Consider the following 16,140-nt stretch of genomic DNA (forward strand, 5'->3'; position numbering starts at 1 on the left):
CATCTTTCATGAAATAAATATATTTACAATTTCCCTTTTAAACCTTATGACGCAATCAGCATAAATATCTATATTATTTGTCATTTTTAAGAGTCTGTTTCAACCTGCATCTTGCTTCTGAAATATTTTAATCAATAATCCCTGATCGATATTTTTGGTAATTTTCCGCTGACCATTCAAAAAGAAGAAAAAAATGTGTTTTAATTAATAAAACTGAACAGACAATGGGAAAACAGTTTTTTTTTTCAATATTGTCAATAAATTGTTAAAAAAAAAAAACAAAAAGAAAAAAAAGATACAACACGTACAGACAAAAACGTCTGAAAGGAAACACCCTACATTGAACGAGCTAAAACAGACTCTGAAAGCCACGAAACATAACAGATGCTGAGGAATAATGAAGAAAAAAAAAAAAAAAAAAGAATGCTTACCAGGGTGGAAGGAATAAATCATCTGCTTATGTTTGCTTAACTAAGGAGAAGGTCTTCTACTAAAATGACTAAAAAATGAGATTAAGTAATAGTTGAACAACTCTATCTAACGGAAGAAAGTAACACTTCTTTTCATTTCAAACACTTCAAACATTTTCGTAATTTTGCAGCGTCCTGGATTTTTTTTTTTTTTTTTTGAAATATGATAACCCTACCATGGCAGATCCTAAGCTAAAATCTGTCAGTATCTATCACCGGTGCTGATTATTTCAAATTCTATTGGGGTTATTAACGTTAACACCCACGCGCACCTGTTTATGCGTGCAATATAGGTAGTAAACGGACCAATAAAACCTATGAATGTGCCAGTTCCTTGAGGTCAAGCTCTACAGGCAAGTAAAATTCTTGAGTTGAGTTGATTTTGAATTTAGCGTCCCTTTTAGCAGAGAGGCTATATGAAACCTACTGATAAACGTGGAATAGTTCGAACCACATGAGCTCCCACCGGGAATCGAACCCTGTTTTCCAGGCCAAAGGCGTGTACGCTAACCGCTTACGCTCTAGGGGCAATTCTTCATGGAGACAAATCCTTCGGGCATACGCCCTTTCGCCTTATGTAGTACGTGGCAATGTATCCGTATACTAATCGGCGAAGCAGTGAGAATGTCGCAATTGACACCAGTGGAAGCACGGCAGAAACATCTATCGTTGAAAAAGTACGTATTAATTTAGTTCACGTTCATGTATTTTAATTGTTACCATTGCACAGCTTTTACCAGTTTCTACTAGAACTGACTGTAGACTTTATATCTGTACTGCTGTGCACTCATCGAAGGACTTCTTTAAAGCAGTAAGGACCAATTTATAACGCAGTGAACCAGGACAAAATAAGACCCGAAATTAAATCGTCATTTCCCTTACCCTCGTGAGGTGACGCTTTGCTAAATGCACTTACAACGCTTCGCTGAATGCATGTATATGGCACGACCAGCGCCGTAACTTAAGATTTTTTTCTGGGGGTCAAGCATTAATACTTAGGTCCCCTAGAAAAAGTTGCTTTGGGCCCACCAACAAAATTCGAAAATATGATCCTTCTTTTTATCTTTCTCTTACTCTTTGTAGGCCCCCGGAGCCTGTGGGCCCTCCCGCACGCCCATGAGCCATACATGAGAAATTAATTAAGGGGACAAATCTCAAAGCCATATGAATAAGTATTATTTCTTGGGCCCCTAATAGTAAACATTTTTTAAACTGAAATGGGCCCTAGACTCATTTTTGTTTTATTTACCTCTTGTGTGCTGTTTTGTTTATGTAATATAGTGAACCTGTTTGATATGCTTCGTTTATAATTTGATGTTCATATCATATATGGAGTAAGAAAATTTTCTCTTAAAGTGGGCCCTCTCGAACGTCGGAAAGCTTCCCTGGGAGAACAGTTCCCCCCACAAGTTACATCCCTGTTTACGACATTCAGCGAAGCGTCTCCTCACGGGGACGTGGGAAATGGCTCCCAATTTCGGATCTTTATTATTTTGAATCGTTGTTCTATTCTGCGCATTCAGATTCTGGTTTCGCGAGTCTGCACTAAGAACATTAGTACCAATAAGTGTATAAATTATAATGATTATAAATATTAAAAGCAAAATTAGAATTAGAATTAGAATTAGGTAAACTAAGTCAACTAATTTTAGCAAATATCAAACTCTTCGTAGGGAGTTCAATTGCCACGTTTACAATCAATTTCCAACAGCAATATACGCATATTTTTATTTTCATAGCTTTATCTTACAATTTATATTAACCATTGTCAGAAACAAAGACGATAAATTTGTGGTTTCCGGTATTGAACTATGTTTCAGAGGGCATTGTACGTTTTTTTTTTTTTTTCCTATTTTCTTAGTTTTAAAAATTGTTTCCGTTGTTCGATTTCGTCTCCTACTCATAGTTTCCTTTTCACACTTCCTTATATATATATATATATATATATATATATATATATATATATATATATATATATAAACAATTTCTAAGTACTTAGGCAGTAGTTTAATTTATATATAAAAAAAATGTTATTGTTATTTAGAGTTAAAAGAGGAAGCTGAAGATAGAAAAACGTGAAAGAAACATTTCCAGGCCCGAAGCTTACAAAAAATCATTACTTTTACGACTTGGTAACAGGCAGAATACTTAATAATACACAGTATTTCAAAATAATATCGGAGTTTTAAGGCTCTTTAGTATTTATTACAATTAACTTACAATTATAAACAGGGGTAAAAGTGGATCTGGAGAGGTAGGGGAACGACAGGTAGCGGTATGACGTCAGGCCGTTCCCCCTGCCTATCTTTGCCCATTGTAATTTTTTCTAGGAACTGGAGGGACGCCGCAGGCCGGTAGCCAGCCCAAAAATGTAGGGAGGCCCGATCCAACCATATTATAGTTCATTTGCAAGTCTACCGTGAAAATGTTAGGGGGGCTACCGAAAATTTAGGGGGTGACGCCCCCTGGATACGGGCCTGAGACGCCGTACATATTTTTTCGAGGTGGAGTGACGGCGTCTCCCCGCACTTTTACCCCCTAATTATAAATAATACATGAAATGAAAGAGCAACTCCGTTTTGCACGCACGCATACTTATCCACTGTTTCCTTTGTCAGCCGTTAGAAAGCGCTAGCAGCAAAGATGGCGACTATTGACCAAAAAGCTTTTTGTGTTTTACATTATGCAAAAACTGAATCTGTAGTTACAGTGCAACTGTCTGTATGGTCAGGGGCAGGGCCGCCCACAGGGGGGATGTATGGCGCAAGCTGCGCCATTGAGAAAAATTTTGGGGGGGATTTTACTCTACTTTCGAACTAGCAATTTTACTGTCGGAATAGCATTAAAACACGATTTTGAGAAGCTAATTTTCAAAAATTTTCCGTGGTGAACCCCCGTACTCCCTGCTTCGATACTCGATGAATGAAGTACCGCGCAAGTAGCCGTATGAAAGGAAAGGTTGGTTCGTTTTAAGAGAGAAGGGCCGCCCACAGCAGGAATGAATGGCGCAAGTTGTGCCATCGAGAAAAAAATTGGGGGGGAATAAAAAAATTGGGGAAGAATTTTACTCTAATGTCGAATAAGTAATTTTGCTGTGGTCAGAATAACATTGGAACACGATGCGATTTTTTTTTTTTTTTTTTTTTTTTTAAATCTCGAGAATGAATCCCCCTACCCCCTGCTTAGAAACTCTATGAATGAAGTACCGCGCAAGTTGCTATATGAAAGGATGTCGCCAAGTTCTGGTGAACAACAGTTACAAACACTCAAGGAATCACTTTCAAATTTAGATTTGAAACTTGCCTATGTTGTCTGTTGAAAATTATAAAGTAGTTTGACATAATTGTGAGCTAGTGGTAACCATACAGATAACAGCCAAGTTTCAAATCTAAATTTGAAGTGAGCCAGTGAGTGTTTGTAACTGTTGTCCACCAGAACTTGGCGCCTATTTTTGTGATTTCAATTCTTTTTAAGGCCACTCGTACTTGGCTCTTTTACAGGAATGTTTTTTGTTGCATATCACTTCTTTTTGTAGGCTAATTTCGAGGATAACATTTTCTTTTGGTATCAAAGTCAATAACTTATAACTTGCGTCTTACTTTTCATGTACAAGGGAATTATATCAATATTTTGTAAAGAAAAAAAAATAATACTACTAATTGTAAAAAAAAGAATACCTGTGCCATACACAGTGTGGAGAAGTTTTTATACCCTTCAATATCCTTATCTATATATATAAAAGAGAACGCACAAAATCCTTTGTCCGCTCATCACGCTAATACGGCTGAACCGATTTCTTTCATTTTTGGGGGGTTGTTAGGATTTGGACCCTAGATGGTTTTTATCATATCACTTTAATTTTCAATTACCAGTGTCTTGAGATAATTGACCAATCAGGTGTCAATACGTACAAAAAATCCTTTGTCCGCTCATCACGCTAATACGGCTGAACCGATTTCTTTCATTTTTGGGGGGTTGTTAGGATGTGGACCCTAGATGATTTTTATCATATCACTTTAATTTTCAATTACCAGTGTCTTGAGATAATTGATCATTCAGGTGTCCATACGTAGAAATCCTTTGTTATTAGTTCATCATAGGTATAAAAATAAACGTATTTATATGCAACCCGCATGACCCTGTGACTCGGCGGGTTAACATAACTAACAGGCGCTATAAATCACTTGAAAGCGAAAAAGTAAAAATTATCTAAGTAACAAAGTTTATTGCGTTCCGGGGTGACCGCAGCGAAGCGGGGTGAACGCTGCTAGTAGAACATATTTAGTATTGTACACTACCAAGACTACTAATAAAAGTAATGCCATTTTTATAATTACTACTGCCCCTACTACTACTACAAGCATTCTATAATACTACAACAGGAATAAAAACAACAAAAATAACAATTACTAGTACTATAAAAACTACTGCTACACTTTGCAATTGTTTTTAGAGGACTTGAGTTTTGAGGAGGGAAGACATTATTAGTTTTGGGGGGAGTGCGCCATCAGCTTTGGGGGGATGGGCACCCCTGGTCAGGGGGAGCGATTAGAGGCCCAAGAGGGGGCACTTGCCCTCACTTTTTTGAAATGACCCCTTAATGTATATTGTTTCATTTGGAAATGTAAAATTTTTGTATGTATTACTGATAATATTTACCGTTGCGTGAGTATCTATTTGTTATTTGTCTTCCTGTGGAGCTTTCTTACATGAATTGCATTTTAATTGCAATTCAAAGCAATTAATATTGCAAATGCATATATTTTTTTTAAAATGTCGTAGCATATGCTTATAGTATTTACTGTTTTTCATTTTCTAAGAGTAATAATATATAGGAAAGGAGGGCAAAGCGGATCACTTAACTTCAAGGGCCTCAAATGGCAACTAAAACTAAGACCAGGAAACCAAAGTTTTGAGGAAATATTTTATGATTATTAAACTTTCAAATAACAATACAATAGTAACGAGAATTGCATATACATAAATGATATTGCTTAATTACTGAACTACTGCAATTTATCCACTTTGCCCCACCGGTAGGGCAAAGCGGATCATGATAGTGGGGCAAAGTGAATAAGCAAAACTCATACATTAAAAGTCAGTGTTTAATCAGATATGCAAAATAGAAATTGTATAGAAGAACAATATATGTGTACACAGTCTAAGACAATAAAAAAAGACACCTAAATGAACTGCTGTACCTACCAGAAGATTAAAATGTTTAATATTTTGTGAGTATTAGCCTAACACATTTAAATATAGAATTAAGTCTAGACAAAGCTTGCATACGCATGATCCCTAAATATGTTTAAAAAACCTCAAGTCCATAGAAGTCTTTTTTCTTATTAAGTAGGCATCTAGTATCTTTCAATCTATAATAACTCTATGAGTACAATTTACGTAGTAGCAAACAGATTTAAAAAAACAATAATAAGGCTTAAGGCTGAAAATAACATCACATCACACGCTTGGTTTACACAGATATCAAATGTGTCCCTTATAATAATATATGTCTTGTTCCTTATAATAATCGGTACAGTTTTCGTGAAACCATGACAGACAAATAGAACACTGAATCCAGTCTTCATTAAGTGGATCTGAATAACATTCATGACAGAACTTGCATTGGTAACTACCGTCTTCTGGTGATTTTGAATGTTTTTATTTGTAATTCCAGATGTACTTGGGAGAGCTATACCCGCAGCAAAACATTTCTTCTTGCAGGAGAACCTTGAATGGTAGATTTCCTTCTTTTCTCTGGTACTTCCTTTACGGAAGTTGCACCAGTACTTGGTTCGGTAGACATAGTAGACTTGCTATACTTCTTCGCAATCTTCTGTTTTAAACATTCCTTGATAGAGGTACTCGTTAGTTCCTCTGCACGTAGAGACCTCAAGCTTCCCCCTCCCCGAACAAAATTTCACCGTACGCCACTGTAGTCATTAGTACTGAACATGTATGGAACATTTTACGTAAATTGATTCGAGGCAAAAAGTAGAGAAACGAAGAAACAAACAAAGATCTGAAGTTAATTAAAATCATTTTAAAAGATGTAAAATCAAACTAATAGTTTCTTAACAGTGGTATAGAATTTCATAGTTTAATATAGGATAAGTTGCGTTAATAGCCGCTGCGATTATTTAACTGAACTCTTATCTTAACCCAACTTACTACTACAACAACTACTGATGTTACTCTACTACGACTACCACCACTACTACTATTACTACTGCTATGTTTTTGTTCGGCGAGTGTTAACGGAACAAATTTAATATGAATTTCAATATTCAAATTAGCTGTGTTGCAACGTATACGTACCGTCAATACCATATTTAGTGCCAAACAGATGTTCTAAAACAGTACTGTATTATGCTTGGGGCAAAGTGAATCGCTATTCGCTTTGCCCCTTCTAAAATTATTCACTTTGCCCCACACTACCACGTGAGACAAAAGACTGTCTACAGCATATGGACGACGTATTTACGATAATTCTCAAACATGATAACAAAGGTAAGATCCCACCCTGTCCATGTATAGTGTGTTCGCAAACATTCTACGGAATAGTAAGAAAATATTTCAAAATCCTTACCTCTTGAATTTTTTAGCAAAATGCGTATTTTTTTTTCTTTCTCCTCTCTCGTCGAAACAACAACACGTACACGTAAAACAGTAACGCCCTTCTTTTCTTTCACTAGTGACGTCATAAACTGGGGCAAACATTTCCTGCCCTCTGTTTTCAGTTGACTGTAAATTGCGTTATTCGCTTTGCCTCATATATCCACTTTGCCCTCCTCTCCTCTACATTTAATAGCATGTGTGGAATTAAAAGTTGTTCATTATCCCCAGTTTCAATATAACTTCTAAAAAACAAGCTTCATTATTTATTAGTATGATTAATATTATCCTTTGTATTTATATGTTTTGCCATTTTGTTATTAAATAATCTGATCACACAATTTTCTAGACAGAATTTTAAGATGTTCATGAGCAAGAAATCAAATCTCTTCTTACACTTTCGTTGTTTAAGAGTACAAAGGCTTAGTACCTACGTGCGCTGCTCGTGTCAATTTACTTAATAAAATACGGAATACGGTATTTTAATTGAAAAAGATAGTATCCTATTAGTTATAGGACTATTCGTCAAACAAAGTATTAGAAACAATCAGGAAAACTAACATTGATATACAAATATTCAGATCATGTCTTGCCTACCCCACCACTTTTAACGTCCAATCGCCGCCACTGTGTGGGGGGAATTTTAAGCAACTGTGTCCTTATCGTCTGCAATTGCTACAAGCTCTAAACCCAATAGACGACGCTTTACGCTCTAACTTTGCAAATGAAATGTTGCTACATGACAAAATTTTCTGGATTGTGTCGTCTTCAGTGATGAATCGACATTTCACCTAAGTTGTGATATGAACACTCATAATGTTCGCCTCTGGGAGTCAGCAAATCCCCACGAGACTTCCTTAAATTGAATGTATTTTGTGCCATATCCCGGCGGAAAGTTTATGGGCCTTTCTCGCCTAACGACTGGGTGTGTGCCGCGTAACGAATGGTGTTCAGATTGAACACTAACTAAACTAAACTAACTAACTAACTCTATGGCCTATGGAACCCGGAGGTTCAATGCCGCGTTCACATAAGCTCTCCACTGACTTCTATCCTTAGCCAATTTGATCCAGTTTCTACTTTGTATTCTTATCTGTGCGAGATCCATCTTAATATTGTCCTCCCATCTGCGCCTAGGTCTTCCTGATGGTGGTTTTCCGATTGGTCTTCCAGTCAAGACTGAAAGCGTTTCTACTTTCTTCCATTCTGGCTACATGACCCGCCCACCTAAGCCTCCTAGACTTGACGACCCTAACAATGTTGGGTAAACCGTATAAAATATGTAGTTCCTAGTTATGAAGTTTCCGCCATTCTCCATTCCCGTTCCTATTGGGTCCGAATATTCGTCTCAGGATCTTGTTCTCAAATACTTTCAGTCTATGTTCTTCCCTCAGAGTAAGCGACCATGTTTCGCAACCATACAGAACAATAGGCATGATTATCGTTCTATATATTTTAAGCTTCAAATTCCTCGACAGAATTCGCGACAAGAGATTTTGAACCGAATAGTAACACGAATTCCCTGCTTTTAGTCGGCATGTAATTTCTTTGTGAATATGATTTTCGTCTGTTAATACTGACCCTAAATATTTGAAACTATCCACTTTATTAAAAGTATTATTTAATATTTTAACGCATCCATAATTTGCCTTATTACGATCCCGACGCACTTCCATGTATTTAGTTTTCCCTGCATTTACTTCTAAACCCATGTCCCTGCAAGCGTTTAATAAGATCTCTGCATTTCTTTCTATTGTTCTCCTATCATCACCTATTAAATTTACATCATCAGCATGCTCAGATTGAACACTTGCAGCAAAAACTGTTTGAGTTGCTCTTTCATTTGATGTATTACTTACAATTGTAATAAATACCACAAAGCCTTAAAATCCCGATGTTCGTTTTGAAATAACCGTATAATTGTTGAGAGAGACCTGATTATTATTATTTTTTTTATATGTGAATTTGGTTTACGAAAACACCTTTACATATTTACCTTGTCCGTGTATCCATTCGCCCGGGAGAAAAAAAAATCAACTCCTTGATGGAGGATTTAGTAATTAGATTTCTGGGCTCTCGGCATCTAAGGCCATTTATCCCGTCACATTTGAGGAATGAGGTCCCTCGGCGAGCACATTATGCGGGGAAAGGAAAGGAAGGAATCGGCCTAGGACCTATAAGTTAGGTACCACCCTGGTGTGAATGAGGAAAACCTCATTCAGAGTGGCTGGCCTGGAAAAGCGTTTTACACTTTCTCGACCGAGTGCCCCACCGGCGAAGGAACCCGGGACTGCTCACACCGAACTGCTGGATGGAGTACTACCAAATTTGGTCAGAATGTGGAGGCACAAAAGTTACGAATGACACTCGTTGACGGAAGCAATATTGAAATCAGAAATGGCAGAAATAGCGAGAAGGGGTTTTGTGCAATCGACTACGCGTTCAAAGAACATATTTTATTTTCATCCTAACTCTTTTACCACTTCCTCCTCCATGCAACTCGGGTTATTGAGTTTTCATTCTACTAATCATGTAAACCACTTTCTATTTTCCGTTTGTATTGCATAATACAATATCAACAGCAAACATCACACACCAGGAAGCTTCATCCCTCACATCTTGAATTATAACATTCACGACAATTTTCAAAAAAGCACGGGTTCACGGCTGAGCCATCCTTTGATTTCATATGATTTTTAGTTTAGTGTCCCTTTCAGCAGTAAGGCTATACAAGACGTGGACCTACAGTTTTAACGTGGAATCCGCTCCCACTGGGAATCGAAACCAGGTCTCCCACGCCAAAGGCGCGTACAGTAACTGCTTAGACACAACAGAGCTCGGCTGAGCCTTCGTGCAAATCAACCCGAACAATGATTTGGCATGTTAATTCCACATTACTTTTTGAGTCGTAGCTCCTTTATACATATCTTAAATTATCCTTACGTATCTCGCTGTATCTTTTTCTTCCTCACATCTGTGTACTTTCTGACGCGTACTCTGTCAAAGGTCTTTTCCAAATCAGTAAGACCCTATGTAATCCTTTTTGTCTTTATCCTTTTCCATCGTTTGTCTTTAATATAAAAATTGTATCCGTCATACTCTTTCCTAGCATAAATCCAAATTCTTGTTCTTCCATTGATGCTTCCTCCTGTAATCACCCACCCACAATTATCTCCCAAATCTTCATTGTGTGACAATTCCTTTATACAGGGGGGCACAAGTAGGTATACACCCCCGCATTGATCAAATATAACATTCTAGCTTATGGGTTTATTTGCCACAGCTGTTCTAAGCTTAAGATATACATAAAAAGGCTTTAAGAACAAATAATAAAGAAACTAAGTCTGATGGATCATCATCATCATCATAGGTATTCTGCCCTTACTGGCAGGTCACTTGCAGCAGCTGAGAAGCTTCCATGCTCCACGGTCCTCCGATGATCTTTCTGTTTTAATATCATCCATTAATTGTAGTCTCCTTCGCCCCTCTCTCTCTTTCCTGCCACTATACCCTCTAGCACGTCCCTCATGATACAATCTCTTCTTAGGCAATGTCCCAACCAGTTTCTCTTCCTCTTCCTAATAATATCTAAAAGTATTCTTTTCTCACCCACCATTTCTAACACCCACTCATTCGTTTTTCGCTCGACCCAACTAATTCTCTCCATCCTCCTCCACCCCACATTTCGAATGCTTCCAGTCGTTTTCCATCACTTTTACGTAATGTCCACGTTTCCGCCTCATTCAGTACAATACTCCACACGAAGTATTTTATGAGTCTTTTTCTCAACTCTTTATTCAAGGTCCCACAAAACAGACTTTTCTTCCTCCTAAAGGCTTCTTTCGCCATTCCTATCCTTGCCTTTATTTCACGTTCGCACTTCATGTTATTACTAAGAATACTACCCAGATATCGAAAACTATTCACTTGTTCTATTTGCTCCCCTCCCACTTTTATATTTGACACAGAGCGCTTCGTTCCAATCACCATGGCTTTTGTCTTTCTAACATTTATTTTCATCACATATTCTTCAAAGCCCTTCCTAATTTTGTTTCTAACATTTTATTGATTTTCTTTTCAGATTCTGCAACAAGCGCCAGGTCGTCTGCAAATCTTATGCATCTAATCATTCTACCTCTTACCGAAATCCCATCATCCTCATATATAGATATGAATATATATCTGATGGATAACAATAAGAAATTATATAAAAAGCAATGAGTTGATCAGTACCGGGCTGTATACCTTCTTTTTGGCCACCCTGTATTTTCATACCCCTATACATCTCCCTTCTTCTTAAAAAGGTGGCTAAGCGATTAGCATACGCATCTTTGGCATGGGAAACCTGGGTTTGATTCCCTGCGGGAGTTCATGTGGTTCGGATTCCACGTAAAGCTGTAGTTCCACGTTTCATATAGCCTCGCTGCTGAAAGGGAAGCTAAACGGAAAGCTAAACGGAAAATCAAATCAAAATCATTTTAAAAAGGGTACAATAACACTATCTCAACATTGACTAGTAATTTTTTTCCTATTCATAAAGGAGCATCAGATCCCATATGATGTCTATACCTTCTGGTCCCAAACTCTTCCATGCTTGTACTGGTATGCCACCTGGACCTGGTTTTTCTACTCTTTCCCAGTTTAGTATTGATGTTGCTTCAAGATTTGTGGCCGTGGTTGCTCAGTGATAGAGCGTTCACCTCTGGTGCTTGAGGTCCCGGGTTCGATCCCCGCCCCCCGCCAATTGAACTTTATGGTGGACAAAAAACGTGTGCATGGGTTACCTCGGGGTTCTCCCGTTTCCTCCCACTTTCTTCATTCAATCTTTTATTCATTACTCATCATCACCGTCTCCTTTAGCCTCATCGGCATAAGCGTGGGACGGAAAACTCAAAGATTTCATTTTTTGCTTCAAGATTTGGAGTTCCATCCCTGAAAAAGTTCCTCTGATTTTCTTCATTTAAAAGGTTTTAAAATAATTGGCCCATTTCTCTTTAATCATCCTGTCTTCATCTGTAAGTATCAATCCTTGGTCACCTTTCATTTGCCTAATATGCATAATATTCTTTGTTGTCTTGTCCCTAATTTTTGCTAATTTATATAACTTGTTCACTTTACCTGCTGTTTCAAATTCATCATACATTTTATTCCAGCCTTGCGTTTCCTGAAGTTTTACTCGAAGTCTCCTCTATGGCCATTAGTGTAATCTTACTGTTTACCCTCCACCATTTTTGCATATCCTCTTCTTGCAGATGCATAACACTTTCATTTGAAAAAATCCCTTAATTCCTCCTCTTTCAGTCTCGACCATCTAGTTGTCGGCTCTCCGTTTCGCGCTCTCCTATTGTAACTTCTTACGAATTTCCAATCTGATTGATGATCATCCAGTCTACACTCCACATTCTATGCTGCGGGGCCACGCTTTCACTGTTTATTACCTTGCAGTTTTTATTTTCCTTCAGATATTGTAAATGAAATGAAATCTTTAAGTTTTATATTCCACGGTTACGCCGGCTAGGCTAAAGGAGACAGTAATGATGAGAAATGAATTCGATGGTGAAATGAATAAAGTAGGAGCAAAAGGACGAACCCTGAGAAAACCCACGTACATGACGTTTGCCTACCACGAAGCTCACTTGGCGCTAGCTGGGATCGAACCAACGACCTCATGCACCAGAGGCGAACGTTCTACCACTAAGCCACCGTGGCTTCCTTGAGCTGTTGTCTTCGGCATAAAATATAATCGATTTGATTTTCTTTTCCACTACTCTTGTAAATCAAAAACTGTTCCAAGCTCTTCTGAACAAAATCGAATGCCGTCGCAAGGTCCACTACTTCTTTGTTCCTTTTTCCCAATAAATATTTCATTAACAACAATATATTGTGCAACGCGTTTACTTTTCCTGAGAAGATCAATAATGGATACTTTATTCTTGGGATGAGCTTTATCGCATAATTTTCTCGAAACTGTTCAAGGATTTTGTTCGTATTTCATAAATAAATATTTTAATAATCCTAGAACATAATAAAGAGAGTCTAAGTCATTTCTTGTGAAAAGACTTACAAGGGGTAATTTACTCGTGGGGCGAGTTTTCTCCAAAGCTTTCTGAAAATGTTCATTATAATTGTCGGTTGCTTCCTGGCTAAGCGGTTAGCGCACTAACTTTAGCGTGGTAGACTCGGGTTTGATTCCCGGTGGGAGCTCATATGATTCGGATTCCAGGTTACACTTAGGTCCACGCCTCATTTAGCCTTACTGTTGAAAAGCACTAAAAATCAAATCAAATCTATTATCATTTCGTAATATTTCATAAATACGTATCTCAGTAGCATGACTTTATTTAAGAAACGGGCGAAAGTAAGTTTGGTGTGGCGGTCCGTAAAGTTTATTGCTTGTAAATCTCATATAGAGAATCTGCAAGGCTTCTTATATTAAATTATAATATGAATAATGTTAAACTCTAATTTAGCTTAGATCCATTTCGATTCAAGAAATATTTCCTTTATCAGTAGGGCCAAATTACTGAGGATGATTCTGATGGACAATATATGTATAGTGCCACTGATATTTATTCCTTGTAATAATCTAAACCATTAAATTTATGGCGTTAATATAAGACCATTGTTATTATTATTATGTATTCTGCTTTTCTGCAGCACCTGAGACTAATGAGTTTTAAGGTTTAGATCTGGAACTGTTTTTTCCACGTTTCTCGATTTCAACTTCCTCTTTTAACTCCCAATATTTTCTTCGATTTTTTAAAATCATCGATCAGTTGTGTTCTTCTTACTGCTCGTTTTCCTTCCATTTTTCCTTCTATGGCGGCATGAAGAAGACAATAACTTCGCAAGATGTGTACCTTAGGGGTGTTCGATAAGGCTGAAGATCTATCGAACTTCGGAAGTGAAAATTTATCGAGTTGTCATCGGTTACTCGAAACCGTTCGAGTATTTGAAATTATCGAAGTTTCGGGTATTATCGAAATTTCGAGTATTATCGAAGTTTCGGGTATTATCAAAAGTAGGATGAACAGTTCGGTTCCTTCACCTCTCCAATGATTTCACAACTTTTTTCATCTGATAAGTTATTGCAAAGTTGTATTCGTCGAAATCATATGTAAAATTATTTTTCTGCCTGTCCCGTTATTGGCGTAATCGGCAAAGTGACTATTAGTAGACTAATGTTGTCTTGGATTCCAATTCCATTCGGGTGATGCATGTTTTCTCTTCCTCTTTCTCTCTTCTGACAGACTGCTTAAACCTTGTACAGATCTGTGGGGAAAAAAACTTTTCCTTCACTACATTGCTAAGGAGAGAAGTTTTAAAATGAACACCCTGCATATAAGTAATACATATTATATACAACTATGATAACCTTGAATACATCGTTTCTTTCGAACACTCCGATAATCCCGAACTTTTCTAAATATTCAAGCGACTCGACAAATCCGATCATATAGATATATTTCTGTATTTGCTGCTTTCAAACAATTCGAGATTCTCGAAAGTTCGATAATTCGATAAAATTAAAATTCTTTATCGATGAAACGGTTCTGAAATTTTATCGAATTGTTATCGATTACTCGATTATCGGAACAGACCTAGTGTACCTTCCTACGAAGAATGCTGGCTACAAGCGTCGTCTTCTCTTCTATCTGTTTTAAAACATCTTCGTTCGTTACTCTCTCTGTCCATTGTATCTTCTCCATCTTCCTTCAACACCCATTTCGAAGCTCTCTAAATATTTATTCTCTAATGTCTCTGAATCATACAATCCAATACTTCATATATAACACTAGACTAACTTCTACCTTACTACAATATTAAGCCTGCTAGTTAAGAGTAATATTTTCTTGTTCAATGCTTCTTTGGCTATGGCAATTCTTGACCTGATCTCCTTGGTGCAGTAAGCGTCTCTCGTCAAAATACTTTCCAGATACCTGAAATCATCGACTTCTTAGAATAAAAACATGAAGGAATTACAGTTCGTTACAAAAGCTCTGTGCAGTTAGGACTGTGTCATACAGATCGCCAATGCGGTTAGTACCAGATTAATGATGTGTAGAGTGGTACTGATAGACCTCTAAGACTGTAGCAATCGTTTAATCACTTCCTGTTTGTTTCGATCAGCACAATACAGTACGTTGACAATTGCTGAATTCCACATTCCACGACCCTCTCCTGACACTGAGACAGTGCACAGTAATTTTTGGAACACTTTTTACAATTTTATTTTTGTACTTACAATGTCCAAAAGCCGAAGATACGTAGGAAGCATTACATTTTCAAACATCTGACACATTTCCTGGCTCTACACTGATAAATCGATTTCCTTCCTTTTTCCAATTGTAGAATACAATTACAGTCACTTGTTATTCTAAGAGTAATGTGTGCAAGAAACCATCTTAACTTTTTCTGTACAATTCCTATTTCTAATGATGGCATTCCGCTTTAACAGATTCCCAAAGTATTGCCTTCTTCAGCACAGATTCTTTGAAAAAACTAACATTGTCCTTAGAATTATATCCCGTTGATTATCTCCTACATGTCAGAACTCTCTTCAATTTCAGTAATCTTTCATAGAATTTCTCTTGCACTAATAAACTCTTCTTTATGAACACCAAACTGTATTTTGTGTAGCTGACTGAATTAAAGAAACATTGCACTTTTTAAACTTTTTATTTTTATTTCACTAATAAAACTGACGAACTGGTCAAAGAAAACTGACAAAATTGAAACTTTATTACCTTCTGACCTGCATGTTTGAAATATGTGCTCTTACTCCAATGGTTACTATGTTACCCACTTTTTAATAAGTATTGAATATGCATCCTATTTCCAATTTATCCCAGAAGTAATGTAGTTTCTTCGATGACTGCTGTAATGACGTCTCTGACGAACGAATTGTGAAGTAGATGGTACCTACCATAGCTGTGTCATATAGGGCACTTCATTGTGCACCAGTGTATAGAAGACAGTCTACTCCACGTTTTGGAATTGTATTTGATCTTAGAGGCACATACTGCATGTCATGCTTTAAGAATTTCACTACGGA

Source organism: Thermobia domestica, chromosome 15, assembly GCF_964235325.1.
Source record: "Thermobia domestica chromosome 15, izTheDome1.hap1.1, whole genome shotgun sequence".
In the NCBI taxonomy this organism is placed as follows: domain Eukaryota; kingdom Metazoa; phylum Arthropoda; class Insecta; order Zygentoma; family Lepismatidae; genus Thermobia; species Thermobia domestica.